This window comes from Schistocerca gregaria, chromosome 7 (assembly GCF_023897955.1).
Source record: "Schistocerca gregaria isolate iqSchGreg1 chromosome 7, iqSchGreg1.2, whole genome shotgun sequence".
NCBI classification, from domain to species: Eukaryota; Metazoa; Arthropoda; class Insecta; order Orthoptera; family Acrididae; genus Schistocerca; species Schistocerca gregaria.
In genome coordinates, this window is record NC_064926.1 from 339176778 (window position 1) to 339193338 (window position 16561).

Sequence of the window (16561 nt, forward strand, 5' to 3'; positions counted from 1 at the left end):
CACGCTGCCCTCCAATGCTAAATTTGTGATCCCTTGATGCCTCAAAACATGTCCTACCAACCGATCCCTTCTTCTAGTCAAGTTGTGCCACAAACGTCTCTTCTCCCCAATCCTATTCAATACCTCCTCATTAGTTACGTGATCTATCCACCTTATCTTCAGTATTCTTCTGTAGCACCACATTTAGAAAGCTTCTATTCTCTTCTTGTCCAAACTAGTTATCGTCCATGTTTCACTTCCATACATGGCTACACTCCAAACAAATACTTTCAGAAACGACTTCCTGATACATAAATCGATATTCGATGTTAACAAATTTCTCTTCTTCAGAAACGCTTTCCTTGCCATTGCCAGTCTACATTTTATATCCTCTCTACTTCGACCATCGTCAGTTATTTTACTTCCTAAATAGCAAAACTCCTTTACTACTTTAAGTGTCTCATTTCCTAATCTAATTCCCTCAGCATCACCCGATTTAATTTGACTACATTCCATTATCCTCGTTTTGCTTTTGTTAATGTTCATCTTATATCCTCCTTTCAAGACACTGTCCATTCCGTTCAACTGCTCTTCCAAGTCCTTTGCCGTCTCCGACAGAATTACAATGTCATCGGCGAACCTCAAAGTTTTTACTTCGTCTCCATGAATTTTAATACCTACTCCAAATTTTTCTTTTGTTTCCTTTACTGCTTGCTCAATATACAGATTGAATAACATCGGGGAGAGGCTACAACCCTGTCTCACTCCTTTCCCAACCACTGCTTCCCTTTCATGCCTCTCGACTCTTATGACTGCCATCTGGTTTCTGTACAAATTATAAATAGCCTTTCGCTCCCTGTATTTTACCCCTGCCACCTTTAGAATTTGAAAAAGAGTATTCCAGTCAGCATTGTCAAAAGCTTTCTCTAAGTCTACAAATGCTAGAAACGTAGGTTTGCCATTTCTTAATCTTTCTTCTAAGATAAGTCGTAAGGTCAGTATTGCCTCACGTGTTCCAACATTTCGACGGAATCCAAACTGATCCTCCCCGAGGTCTGCATCTACCAGTTTTTCCATTCGTCTGTAAAGAATTCGCGTTAGTATTTTGCAGCCGTGGCTTATTAAACTGATAGTTCGGTAATTTTCACATCTGTCAGCACCTGCTTTCTTTGGGATTGGAATTATTATATTCTTCTTGAAGTCTGAGGGTATTTCGCCTGTCTCATACATCTTGCTCACCAGCTGGTAGAGTTTTGTCATGACTGGCTCTCCCAAGGCCGTCACTAGTTCTAATGGAATGTTGTCTACTCTCGGGGCCTTGTTTCGACTCAGGTCTTTCAGTGCTCTGTCAAACTCTTCGCGCAGTATCGTATCTCCCATTTCGTCTTCATCTACATCCTCTTCTATTTCCATAATATTGTCCTCAAGTACATCGCCCTTGTATAAGCCTTCTATATACTCCTTCCACCTTTCTGCCTTCCCTTCTTTGCTTAGAACTGGGCTGCCATCTGAGCTCTTGATATTCATACACGTGGTTCTCTTCTCTCCAAAGGTCTCTTTAATTTTCCTGTAGGCAGTATCTATCTTACCCCTAGTGAGATAAGCTTCTATATCCTTACATTTGTCCTCTAGCCATCCCTGTTTAGCCATTTTGCACTTCCTGTCGATCTCATTTTTGAGACGTTTGTATTCCTTTTTGCCTGCTTCATTTACTGCATTTTTATATTTTCTCCTTTCATCAATTAAATTCAATATTTCTTCTGTTACCCAAGGATTTCTAGCAGCCCTCGTCTTTGTACCTACTTTACCCTCTGCTGCCTTCACTACTACATCCCTCAAAGCTACCCATTCTTCTTCTACTGTATTTCTTTCCCCTATTCCTGTCAATTGTTCCCTTATGCTCTCTCTGAAACTCTGTACAACCTCTGGTTCTTTCAGTTTATCCAGGTCCCATCTCCTTAATTTCTCACATTTTTGCAGTTTCTTCAGTTTTAATCTACAGGTCATAACCAATAGATTGTGGTCAGAGTCCACATCTGCCCCTGGAAATGTCTTACAACTTAAAACCTGGTTCCTAAATCTCTGTCTTACCATTATATAATCTATCTGGTACCTTTTAGTATCTCCAGGGTTCTTCCACGTATACAACCTTCTTTCATGATTCTTAAACCAAGTGTTAGCTATGATTAAGTTGTGCTCTGTGCAAAATTCTACTAGGCGGCTTCCCCTTTCATTTCTTAGCCCCAATCCATATTCACCTACTATGTTTCCTTCTCTCCCTTTTCCTACACTCGAATTCCAGTCACCCATTACTATTAAATTTTCGTCTCCCTTCACTATCTGAATAATTTCTTTTATTTCATCGTACATTTCTTCAATTTCTTCATCATCTGCAGAGCTAGTTGGCATATAAACTTGTACTACTGTAGTAGGTGTGGGCTTCGTATCTATCTTGGCCACAATAATGCATTCACTATGCTGTTTGTAGTAGCTTACCCGCATTCCTATTTTCCTATTCATTATTAAACCTACTCCTGCATTACCCCTATTTGATTTTGTGTTTATAACCCTGTAGTCACCTGACCAGAAGTCTTGTTCCTCCTGCCACCGAACCTCACTAATTCCCACTATATCTAACTTTAACCTATCCATTTCCCTTTTTAAATTTTCTAACCTACCTGCCCGATTAAGGGATCTGACATTCCACGCTCCGATCCGTAGAATGCCAGTTTTCTTTCTCCTGATAACGACATCCTCCTGAGTAGTCCCCGCCCGGAGATCCGAATGGGGGACTATTTTACCTCCGGAATATTTTACCCAAGAGGATGCCATCGTCATTTAATCATACAGTAAAGCTGCATGTCCTCGGGAAAAATTACGGCTGTAGTTTCCCCTTGCTTTCAGCCGTTCGCAGTACCAGCACAGCAAGGCCGTTTTGGTTAATGTTGCAAGGCCAGATCAGTCAATCATCCAGACTGTTGCCCCTCCAACTACTGAAAAGGCTGCTGCCCCTCTTCAGGAACCACACGTTTGTCTGGCCTCTCAACAGATACCCCTCCGTTGTGGTTGCACCTACGGTACGGCCATCTGTATCGCTGAGGCACGCAAGCCTCCCCACCAACGGCAAGGTCCATGGTTCATGGGGTGGACATACCATCTAACTTTCAGAAAAGCATCATCCACACAATTTCGAAGACGGCAAGATCTGACAAGTGCGAGAATTATTGCACAATCAGCTTGACAGCTCATGCATCGAAGCTGCTTACAAGAATAATATACAGAAGAATGGAAAAGAAAATTGAGAATGCGCTAGGTGGCGATCAGTTTGGCTTTAGGAAAAGTAAAGGCACGAGAGAGGCAATTGTGACGTTACGGCTAATAATGGAAGCAAGGCTAAAGAAAAATCAAGACACCTTCATAGGATTTGTCGACCTGGAAAAAGCGTTCGACAATATAAAATGGTGCAAGCTCTTCAAGATTCTGAAAAAAGTAGGGGTAAGCTTTAGGGAGAGACGTGTCATATACAATTAGTACAACAACCAAGAAGGAATAATAAGAGTGGACGATCAAGAACGTATTAAGAAGGGAGTAAGACAAGGCTGTAGCCTTTCGCCCTACTCTTCAATCTGTACACCGAGGAAGCAATGATGGAAATGAAAGGAAGGTTCAGGAGTGGAATTAAAATACAAGGTGAAAGGATATCAATGATACGATTCGTTGATGACATTGCTATCCTGAGTGAAAGTGAAGAAGAATTATATGATCTGCTGAACGGAATGAACAGTCTAATGAGTACACAGTATGGTTTGAGAGTAAATCGGAGAAAGACGAAGGTAATGAGAATTAGTAGAAATGAGAACAGCGAGAAACTTAACATCAGGATTGATGGTCACGAAGTCAATGAAGTTAAGGAATTCTGCTACCTAGGCAGTAAAATAACCAATGACGGACGGAGCAAGGAGGACATCAAAAGCAGACTCGCTATGGCAAAAAAGGCATTTCTGGCCAAGAGAAGTCTACTAATATCAAATACCGGCCTTAATTTGAGGAAGAAATTTCTGAGGATGTACGTCTGGAGTGCAGCATTGTATGGTAGTGAAACATGGACTGTGGGAAAACCGGAACAGAAGAGAAACGAAGCATTTGAGCTGTGGTGCTATAGACGAATGTTGAGAATTAGGTGTACTGATAAGGTAAGGAATGAGGGGGTTCTACGCAGAATCGGAGAGGAAAGGAATATGTGGAATACACTGACAAGGAGAAGGGACAGGATGATAGGATATCTGCTAAGACATGAGGGAATGACTTCCATGGTACTAGAGGGAGCTGTAGAGGGAAAAAACTGTAGAGGAAGAGTTTGGAATACGTCAAGCAAATAATTGAGGACGTAGGTTGCAAGTGCTACTCTCAGATGAAGAGGTCAGCACAGGAAAGGAATTCGTGGCGGGCCGCATCAAACCAGTCAGTAGACTGATGACCAAAAAAAATAAAAATAAAAAGTTGTAGTTGCTAAGCCATCTCCAGCCAGTCATGCACTACATGTCTTCGAATAATGACGGAGACTATGAATGACAGTGAGCCATATCACCGGGCCTTAATTGTTCAAGATTGGTTCGAAGAGCATTATGGACAAATCGAGTGTATGATTAGGCCATCCAGATCGGCTGACGTGAATCCCATAGAAAATTTGTTGAACATCGCTGATATCGCCTACAATAGCCCACACCGGGAACATTTTCGCTATTACTGATGGCTGCAGAGGCAGCGGGGCTCAATATTTCTGCAGGGGACTTCCAACGGTTATTTGAGTCCCTGCCACAATGAGGTACTGCACTACACCGGGAAAAGGAGGTCCGACACTGTATTAGGAGGTATCACACGAGTTTTGTCACCTCGGTGTATTTATGTGTTGAAAACACAGCAAACTGATCCACTTACGGTGAAATTTCAGTCGATCTACGCGACAAACATGGAAATGTGGAGTATCAGTTTGATAAAGCTCGCTTAAAATATTCCTTGGGTGAAATATCCCATTACCGTCAGTATATACCTTACCGTCAGTACTTCCAACGGTTATTTGAGTCCCTGCTACAATGAGGTACTGCACTACACCGGGAAAAGGAGGTCCGACACTGTATTAGGAGGTATCACACGAGTTTTGTCACCTCGGTGTATTTATGTGTTGAAAACACAGCAAACTGATCCACTTACGGTGAAATTTCAGTCGATCTACGCGACAATCATGGAAATGTGGAGTATCAGTTTGATAAAGCTCGCTTAAAATATTCCTTGGGTGAAATATCCCATTACCGACAGTATATACCTTACCGTCAGTATACACTCAGACAACTTAAACGTCGTCCAGTGTGGCCGAGCGATTCTAGGCGCTTCAGTCTGGAACCACGCGACCGCTACGGTCGCAGGATCGAATCCTGCCTCTGGCATGAATGTGTGTGATGTCCTTAGGTTAGTTAGGTTTAAGTAGTTCTAAGTTATAGGGGACTGATGACCTCAGATGTTAAGTTAATGCTCAGAGCCATTTTTGAACAGTTAAAACAATACAAAGGAGCATACATTCTGTTGTTCTTCCCGTGCTATCCTAAAGAAATGTGAGAACCCATAATATACAATACAACAAAAAGTCCATTTTACAGCAGATGTTGCAATTAAAAGAGTGTCGGTATAGATATACAGGAATTGTCTTACAGGCTGTTAATGTGCGAGGGATCGTGTTCCCTCTCGTACTTCTGCGAAGTTGGTACTATTGTGAGGGAATCCCTCAAAGCCGCCGTTCTTCCCGCTTGTTAGGGACTTTGCTGCGGCCTGCGGAGACCAGGTGGTAAATAATTTCCCAGCAGATTTTCACGGAGGGGAGCTGGCCGGCCCGCGCTTTGTATTTAGACCATCCCCTTTCATTTGTCACTGTCTGAAATATTAATTCCAATCTCCGGCGCTCTCGCGTGACTTTCAATTTGGGAGCGGGGCAGGTGCACGGCCGGCTATCTCTTACTCCTGTGACCGCAAGGTGTTTGCGTGCGGCTGCCGCGCGCCGCCTGCCGGTCGAGGGAATTAATTAAAGCGGCGTAGCGCCAGCTGCGGGGCCTGCCCAGAAAGCGCTTGGCACGTAATCTGCGTCTGTAGCTGCATATGCAGCGCGGGTACCCGCTGCCGAAGCAGTTTAATTATGGCCGGTCCTATGTCCAGGTTCCACAGGCGGAGTACTGAACGGAATTGGAGTTTAACGTTGACGATAGAGCGATGTACAGTACTGTATTTCTTGAATACAATCTTCGTCAAACTCGAACTTAACTGTTGGAAGAATGAGTCTTTATAAATTCTAAGTTTATGGTCTTTTTCCGCAATACAAAGGGCACTCAAATGAAAAAGAGACATGCAAAAACAAGAAGCAAACTGTTTATTATTTCAAACTTAATCGCTGCAACTGTTAACATACCAGGGCTACGTAGAAAGTAACACACGCTTTGATATAGAAAATTAACAGAGCGGAAAAATCAAATTTTGTTATTTACCTTTTTAAAGGTTCACTCTTACGCTATTTTTCTGCGTAACAGCCATTCAAACTGAGGCAGTTGTCAATCCGTGGAACGAGTTTTTCTGTACCGTCTGTGTAGAAAACTGTTGCCTATGATCACAACAACTTCTCTACACCGCCAAGCAGATCAGCGTCAGTATCAAAGCATTCCCTAACGAGCCATGTCTTCATTGTTGGAAAGAAGTGCTAGTTGGGAAAGTTTCGTAATCGTGAAACGACGATTTCCACGAACTTTTTAGCTGACCTTCTTCACCTGTTCATCACTCACGGGGCTAGACCTATCACAGTGGGCCTCATCGTGAAACTCAAGACTGAAACTCACTAATGAAACTTCCGGACAGATTAAAATTGAGTTCGAGTCTCGGTCCAGCGCACAGTTTTAATCTTCCAGGAGGTTTCATATCCATGCACACTTGGATTTCATTCTGGAAACAACCACCAGGCTGTGGCTCAGCCATGTTTTCACAATATCTCTTCTTCCAGGAGTTACTTTTTCTGCAAGTTTTGCAGAAGAGCTTCTGTGAAGTTTGGAAGGTAAGAGACGAAGTACTGGCGGAATTAGAGATGTGTGGGGGGGGGGGGGGGGGAGGAGGGGGTATGCGTGAGTCATGCTAGGGAAGCTCATTTGTTAGACCACTTTCCTGCGAAAAGCGAAGTCGCGAGTTCGAGTCTCGGTCTAGCACACTATTTTAACCTGCCAGGAAGTTTCAAATCCGCCCACACTCCGCTACAGAGTGAAAATTTCATACTGGTACGACTATTTTCAAAATCGGTGCACCATTGTCCCACTCGGTTCTCACTCTTCATTCGTTTTCCGTATACGTTACAAGTTAGCGATAAATTTCAGCTGGTTTACAGTTTATTGCCAACAAAAACCTAATCACAGAACGCACCTCATAAGTGGCAGGATTTTCTATAGTGGAGCACATTTCAAAACGTCACAGAAAGTGAAGTAGCAGAGACATAGATCAAACGCTTCCACCGCTGGATGCGTAAAGAGTATAGGAACGTTATGGTGCCAAGATGGCGGTTGTAGCCCCGCTCACTGCCGCGATGGACCAAAACGTCTGTTACTTTTTAGATAGCACTCCTATTGATGCCAGTGGGAGGCATGATTATTTCGCCACTCATGGACTTCATGTTCCCAAGCAGCGATGAAATTTTCATGGATGACAATGCGCCCTCTCACCGGGCCACAATTGTTCGCGATTACTTTAAAACGTACCAATTCGAACGAATGATTTGGCCTCCCAAATCGCTCGACAAGAACGTTGTAGAACATTTATGGGAGACAATCGAGAAGTTAGTTTTGCACAAAATCCTGCACCGGCAACACTCTTAATTACGGACGACTATAGAGGAAGCATGGCTCAATACTTCAGCAGAGGACTTCCAACGACTTGTTAAGTCCACGGCACGTCGAACTGCTGCACTACGCTGAAAAAAAAAGACGTCCGAGACGTTATTAGCTGGAATTCCGTGAATTTTGTCACCTCAGTGGAATTGCTTTAACTTTTAATACTCTTATCCCACTGTGAAATATAACGGTCAGTGCATTCATGGAAAGATATTTTCGGTTGCCTACGAAATCCTGACGGTACCCAGGTGTGCACCTGTATGTTCGAAGGAGATCAACAGCCTCGAATGTCTTCCTTCGGAACTCAAAAACTATGAAAATCAGCACTGTATGGAGGATGTGTAAGAGGTTCCCACAGAAATTTTTGCAATGCATTCGAAACATATGGGTAAGCCCACATGCTGCCAAGATTATTGGGACTAGGCTGCAGACGTTTCGGTGGACAGTCCTTGAATATCCTCTTTACAGTACAAGTCTGCGGTTTCGATATTTTTGGAGACCTGGAGAAAGATAGTCGTGGCCGTCGATTCGCTTCGGGAAAAAGAGGTGGCTACAGTCATGAGTCCTTAGGGAACCGGAAGTTTTCCCATGACGGCATTGACGTTATTGTCTCACAGAGGGAAAAATGTATTCAGAGTTACGGCGATTAATTTTGAAATAATAAACGGGTCATACAGCGGTGTAAATGCAGTTAATAGCATTCGGAACTGCTGGAGACCACTAGAGTGTAATATGGAATACAGATTTTCTGCTGTTTCTGGTAGTCCTAATTTGAAACATCGACATGTAGATTATGAAATTTATATTGTATCGCTTTCCAAAAAGATTCATAAATCTGTATTCCCTAACAATGGAATACAGATTTATGAATCTTTTCGGAAAGCGATACAATATAAATTTCATAATCTACATGTCGATGCTGCAAATTAGGACTACCAGAAACAGCAGAAGGTGGTTGTAGCAAGTTATCAGTTAAATTTTCATGCCAGTCAATATTTTTTCTGTACAGCGAGCCCTATGTAGGGAGTAAATATACACGTACCGCTGTGGTGTAGGAGAAGCCGAGGAGAACAATTTTTTATAGGACAGCAGGCCGAGAAATAACCTTACACAGGTCATCAAAAGCAACGTTTGTGTAATTCTTTTCCAAAATATTGTGAACTTCAACAGCGTATTGACAATAAAACCTTTTCCTTCTCTGTCCTTAGTATGATATTAGTTTGCTTGAATGGGCAGAGGTTAGGTTAGGTTACGTTAGTGGTGTTTAACGTCCCGTCGACAACGAGGTCATTAGAGACGGAGCGCCAGCTCGGGTTAGGGAAGGATGGGGAAGGAAATCGGCCGTGCCCTTTCAAAGGAACCATCCCGGCATTTGCCTGAAACGATTTAGGGAAATCACGGAAAACCTAAATCAGGATGGCCGGAGACGGGATTGAACCGTCGTCCTCCCGAATGCGAGTCCAGTGTGCTAACCACTGCACCACCTCGCTCGGTGAATGGGCAGAGATTGTACTGTAAATGTAATTAATTTTTGAACAACGTTGACAAAATTCCTTTCTCTTTCTGTACCCTCAGGAAAAGATTAAATTACTGATCTTAATGAAATAAAAAATTTCAAAAGTCTGACTGACTAAGCTGGTGACGTAATATTTTCAAAATCTCCCCCGGCGCGCACGCGTTATAGCTGACATGACTTCAGTATTTTAATTTGGGGCTGTTACTGGCTTTATAGACCACAAGCGTCCTACATCAAATTGTTCGTTTCGGATTTACCAACACCACTGTGGTACATTCTGAACAGTTGCCTTTTACACTCTGAGTAACAAGTTTTCGGGTAAACTACACAGACTGTCGAAATACCCTCCTGGAAATTGAAATATGAACACTGTGAATTCATTGTCCCAGGAAGGGGAAACTTTATTGACACATTCCTGGGGTCAGATACAGCACATCATCACACTGACACAGCCACAGGCACATAGACACAGGCAACAGAGCATGCACAATGTCGGCACTAGTACAGTGTATATCCACCTTTCGCAGCAATGCAGGCTGCTATTCTCCCATGGAGACGATCGTAGAGATGCTGGATGTAGTCCTGTGGAACGGCTTGCCATGCCATTTCCACCTGGCGCCTCAGTTGGACCAGCGTTCGTGCTGGACGTGCAGACTGCGTGAGACGACGCTTCATCCAGTCCCAAACATGCTCAATAGCGGACAGATCCGGAGATCTTGCTGGCCAGGGTAGTTGACTTACACCTTCTAGAGCACGTTGGGTGGCACGGGATACATGCGGACGTGCATTGTCCTGTTGGAACAGCAAGTTCCCTTGCCGGTCTAGGAATGGTAGAACGATGGGTTCGATGACGGTTTGGATGTACCGTGCACTATTCAGTGTCCCCTCGACGATCACCAGAGGTGTACGGCCAGTGTAGGAACTCGCTCCCCACACCATGGTGCCGTGTGTTGGCCCTGTGTGCCTCGGTCGTATGCAGTCCTGATTGTGGCGCTCACCTGCACGGCGCCAAACACGCATACGACCATCATTGGCACCAAGGCAGAAGCGACTCTCATCGCTGAAGACGACACGTCTCCATTCGTCCGTCCATTCACGCCTGTCGCGACACCACTAGAGGTGGGCTGCACGATGTTGGGGCGTGAGCGGAAGACGGCCTAACGGTGTGCGGGACCGTAGCCCAGCTTCATGGAGACGGTTGCGAATGGTCCTCGCCGATACCCCAGGAGCAACAGTGTCCCTAATTTGCTGGGAAGTGGCGGTGCTGTCCCCTACGGCACTGCGTAGGATCCTACGGTCTTGGCGTGCATCCGTGCGTCGCTGCGGTCCGGTCCCAGGTCGACGGGCACGTGCACCTTCCGCCGACCACTGGCGACAACATCGATGTACTGTGGAGACCTCACGCCCCACGTGTTGAGCAATTCGGCGGTACGTCCACCCGGCCTCCCGCATGCCCACTATACTCCCTCGCTCAAAGTCCGTCAACTGCACATACGGTTCACGTCCACGCTGTCGCGGCATGCGACCAATGTTGAAGACTGTGATGGAGCTCCGTATGCCACGGCAAACTGGCTGACCCTGACGGCGGCGGTGCACAAATGCTGCGCAGCTAGCGCCATTCGACGGCCAACACTGCGGTTCCTGGTGTGTCCGCTGTGCCGTGCCGTGCGTGTGATCATTACTTGTACAGCCATCTCGCAGTGTCCGGAGCAGCAGTGTCCGGACACACCGGTGTCAATGTGTTCTTTTTTCCATTTCCAGGAGTGTAGTTCCGAAACTTATATTATTCACGACGTATTAGTGACGTTAGCACAGTAACTGTGATGACCGCTACAGCTAACAACTGTAAACAACAAATGAGTATTCCACCGGTCAGTCGTGAGCTGGCAGTGTTATAGATCATAACGTGTCAACATTGTGTCACAAATCGCAGTGGAGCAAGATCTGTAAATCAAATGTTTAAGAAATTCTCCAGAATCTTCTGAAGACAAGAAATGCGTGTGCAGTCTTTGTCCTGCAGACCTTGGCTGCCGAACAAAAACGGTGTCAGAATGAGATTTTCACTCTGCAACGGAGTGTGCGCTGATATGAAACTTCCTGGCACATTTAAAGTGTGTGCCGCAGCGAGACTCGGTTCCGAGTTCGAGTCTCTGTCCGGCACACAGTTTTAAACTACCAGGAAGTTTCAAAAACTAAGTGAAATGATTGAAATGCAAAACGCGGACAGTTACGATCTGTAAAAAATGGTCACGGGCGGCGAGACTTCATGTTATCAGTATGGACATACCACGAAACGACCAAGTGCAGAAATCGAGAATTAGGTTCAGCGCTCTGACGACGTAAGCGACATTTTTTTTTTTCAAGTCAATGGACCCACGAGTAGAACAACGCTATTTTTCTGTCTGACAGATTCACGTGGCTGTATGGACGATCTGCGCGTTGTAATAATGTTGGGAGAGACTATGTAGAAAACCTTAAGCATTAGAACCACAATCTTATCATTTCTCTATTTTTATTTTTTCTGATTGGAAAATTCTTAGACCGATGGCGTATCACCCCAGTATACTTGTAACGCTTTTTTCCGTATGGTGGAGAATGATTTTGATGGCGGCTTGTATGAGTCAATTTCACATTGTAATACTTCGGGTGTTACACACATCATTTGCAACCACAACAAGCTCGTCTTATAACATTATAAAAACCAAACAGTGAATTTACATGCATTTCATATAAGGCATCTCTCAATAGCAGGCTATCATCCGTTTTTTTCAAAAGTGTTAATTGTCAGCAAATTAATATCACATAGGTAATCAAAGAGAGTTACGCGGGAACGGTATAAAGACGAGGTTCACTGTAGTGGTTAGATCTAGTAATAAGATTTTACGTATTCCTGGTGAACAGATGTCTTATGCAAGTTAAAAAGAGTTCATTATAGTAGTAAATAACATTTACGACAAGCTTGTTTCAATACCTGTAGGTTGGTGTTAGAAAAAACGTGAGATATTAGTGCTAAATGGCTCTGAGCACTATGGGACTTAACATATGATGTCATCAGTCCCCTAAAACTTAGAACTACTTAATCCTAACTAACCTAAGGACATCACACACATCCATGAACGTAGCGGTCGCGCGGTTCCAGACTGAAGCACCTAGAATCGCTTGGCCACACCGGCCGCCTATTGTTGTTGTTTCTGTGGTCTTCAGTCCTGAGACTGGTTTGATGCAGCTCTCCATGCTACTCTATCCCGTGCGAGCTTCTTCATCTCCCAGGGCCTACTGCAACCTACATCCTTCTGAATCTGCTTAGGGGATTCATCTCTTGGTCTCCCTCAATGATTTTTACCCTCCACGCTGCCCTCCAATACTAAATTGGTGATCCCTTGATGTCGCAGAATATGTCCTACCAAGCGATGCCTTCTTCTAGTCAAGTTGTGCCACAAATTTATCTTCTCCCCAATTCTGTTCAATACGTCCTCATTAGTTATGTGATCTACCCATCTAATCTTCAGCATTCTTCTGTAGCACCACATTTCAAAAGCTTCTATTGTGTTCTTGTCCAAACTATTTATCGTCCATGTTGCACTTCCATACATGGCTACACTCCATACAAATACTTTCAGGAACGACTTCCTGACACTTAAATCTATACTCGATGTTAACAAATTTCTCTTCTTCAGAAACGCTTTCCTTGCCATTGCCAGTCTACATTTTATATCCTCTCTACTTCGACCATCATCAGTTATTTTGTTCCCCAAATAGCAAAACTCCTTTACTGCTTTAAGTGTCTCATTTCCTAATCTAATTCGCTCAGCATCACCCGACTTAATTCGACTACATTCCATTATCCTCGTTTTTCATTTGTTGATGTTCATCTTATATCCTCCTTTCAAGACCGGCTATTTGGGCAACATAATTTTCGTTAAATTATGAGACGACGTATGGGTGTGGGTGGTGGAGGCGGTGGTGGGAGAGAGGGAGGGAGGGGGAGGGGGGAAATGAGGTTGGGAAGAGCGTATGCCTAGAAATCTCTCGTAAATAAGTAGCGAAGAAGCAGAGACGATACAAGACTAGATTCTAGATGAGGCGATGAGTGCATAGTAGTGTACGCGCCTGGGATGAGGACCTTACTGTTTCGGGATGACACAGCATGGAGTGCGCCTGCGGAGGAGTAAGATATAGGCACTTATGATTCAACATTAACGGAACAAGTATGTATTAAATTAGAGTTTAAAGTTGTATATTCTTCTCCGTATCGGCGCACAGGCCGTCGGAGTGCGTAGCACGGCGTCAGGAGTTGGTGACGCTATCTCAACAACCTCTGACGGACGTCGCCCTGCGGTAACCCCAGCAGGCCTTGCCGGCGAGGTCGGAGACTACGTTTGTATCAGAGCACGCTTGTAGAAAGCGAAGGGGCATGTTCGGTTAATCTCTCAGCAGCTGTGTAAGGTGAAGAGATGAGCAACAATATTGTCCTTCCACCAAGAAAGACCGTGGATGTTGTGCCTCCTTATTAGTAGGGCGCATCAGTAGGTAGCACTCCTGAATATCGCGACAGGTGGGCAGTGCTCCAACATCAGTTCGGCTCAGAAAACAAGAGGTAGATGTCTCCAGACGTCCTCATCAGTGTTTTTGAGGGCGGTAGCTTAGAGCGGCCTAGTATGGTAGACCAGACAGATAGCCAAGGCGAAAGTTATTCTGGCGAACTGTAGCAACGCATCATAGGCTGTCATGGCTTGTATACTGCAATGTAAATATCGAAACCAAGCTCGGAATCCTGAGTACTTACTGCTGGTTGAATGAGGCTAAGACATTATGTCTGGCGGTAATGACCGAATGTGACCTACTTTTCTGTTTTCATTAGCGGTCTTCACCGTCCCTCTGTTGCACATAAATAGCTTTCAGGGCTTTAGCTTGTTGTCTTTCTGCCATATCAGCTGGTGATAGGTGTTGTGAAACTTTTATGGCCTCTTACGAATCAGTCTGTGCTCTCTTCTTCGCGCTAACGTTCATGAGCGAGAGCTCGCCCTAGGTGAGACAATATCTTTTGGGGGTTATTCTGCTTTCGCAATGTCGGCGTTCTGCCTGCTTGGTGTTATTACAAGTCACATAGGGCATTCGCCTGTTTAGCCGTGGCTTGGTGCTGGCTCGAGAGGAGTTTGAAAAAATTTTATCTTTTCAAATCATATATTTCTGCTGTGTAACAATACTACATCACCAAGGTAAATCGGAATGTAAAAAGAGGCTGAGTGTAGGATTATTACTATAATCTATAAATGTACAGAAGAGTCTATGTGATAACTGCTGATGAACTGGGCAGAGACCTGAAACGCAAAAGCGAGCGCGCATACTAAAGGTAATACCTTTGCTTCTACTCTGACATAATTACATCTTCCAACTGATCTATGACGTCAGAAATGCACAGTGCGCAACTTATATGCTTAGCCCCAAGTTAACGCAAAAGGTAATCTGGAAACATCAGTGAATATCAACTCCAAATACGAACAAGGTGGAATGAAATGGTTGTTTATTAATGCAGAAAGTGGACACACAATGCAACAAACATAGTTAAAACCACCAATTCTGCTGTTAGACATTTCTCAAGGAGTGCCTCGCAGGTTCAAACTGTCACGGGCTCCTCCCACTTCCCTTCAAATAGCGTCGTAACGAACTGCCCTCAAAAGCAAGCGACCTGGTGTTAATCGATCGAGCACACACTGTTACGCCTGACACATATAATCAAAGGAGCGTGTCTTTCTCTCCTTAGATAGCAACCTTTAATCTTAATGTAGAAAGATGTAATGTTATGTAATAACGGTGTCGACTTTACACTCTTTTATTTCCACGCCTGTTCGATTCGTCTATTAAACTTTAATCGTTAAGCGAGCTTACAGAAAGATGCCATTCCTACAGAGAAGGAACTTGAGTACAGATAAACAACGTGAGTACACGGTGGTTACTGGATGTGTCTAATATTACTGGAACTTTCGGATGATCATTGCAAATAAAGGTGCCCAGGATATGTGAACGTGCACTTATCGCCATTTTGCGGACTTTGAGTAAGGGTGAATTACTGGCATGAGGACATGGGAGCTCCACACCGAAAGATCGCACTAACAGCGAGCTGTAGTGCAGTGACTGTTAATGTCTAGTGACGATAAAGGTGTAGCAAGTGCCTTTCCTGAACCACTACACCTCAAGGTGAAAGTAGGGTTCCTAGACTGGCGGATGACCACACCTGAATTCCGGGCAGACGTTAAAGGATAACTGGGACTCGAACGAAACGAAGAAGTGGAGCCACGCTGTATTGAAGGTGGGCGCACAACTGCCAGTGTGTCTCTCTCTGCTGCAACGCGGAAGGAAGCGGCTAGAATAGTCGCGTTACTAAGGGGCCGTGGAGCTCACCTGTAAAGCTGCTGAAACACACTTATCCTTATCAGCTATACTCGACATGTCTTTGAGACTCTGCACGGTCGATTGAACACTATGTCCTCTCGGGCTCTAGTCGTATGGGACCGATTGACATGTCGTTGAGTTAGGCGCTTATAAACCCATAGACTACATATTTGCATGACAGTATTTCGATCACGACCAATGCGGACAGCACTACAGCGGAACTCTTAACCACAGTCTCAGTAGATCAGGATCCAGCCACTGTGGAGCTTCGACAAGTGCTGGTAAACGCTCATCATTCTTATACGAAGTTATCGCTATCTTTTCACGGACCATCAGTAATGAATGAGATTTTTGAATGAGGCACTCGATGCTCGATCTTGTCTCACAAACCTACCTACTTCTCGTGGCTGTGCAGACACTGGCTAGGACACTTCATACAACTGTGACATTTGCTTATGGAATAATTTTTAATGTCGTTCTCGGCTAATTTGTTTGCACTGAACTGGAGCAGGAGATGAAGTGAAACTTGGCGAGCTGAGAGGGTATATGATGACATTTCGATGATTACAAAACAGAGTCGAATTTCCAAATAGGTAGGCAGTATGACCCCTTCTGGTCCGCATGAATCCACTGACTCGTTTGGTAACGGAGTCATGAAGTCGTAGTATTCTCTCATTAAGGGAGGTTGCTCACAACTGTTATTAACTTGCCCGTGATATTATGGGTACTGGCACTGGGATGGTGTTGACCTCCGAGCTGGTAC

General features: G+C 44.4%; 1 non-coding gene across 1 annotated transcript; it reads right to left on the reverse strand.

Moving 5' to 3' along the window:
* Positions 1–9306: 9306 nt before the first annotated feature.
* Positions 9307–9379, reverse strand: Trnaa-cgc (transfer RNA alanine (anticodon CGC)). The gene has a single exon. It is a non-coding gene; the product is annotated as a tRNA-Ala (tRNA).
* Between the last annotated feature and the right edge of the window lie 7182 nt (positions 9380–16561).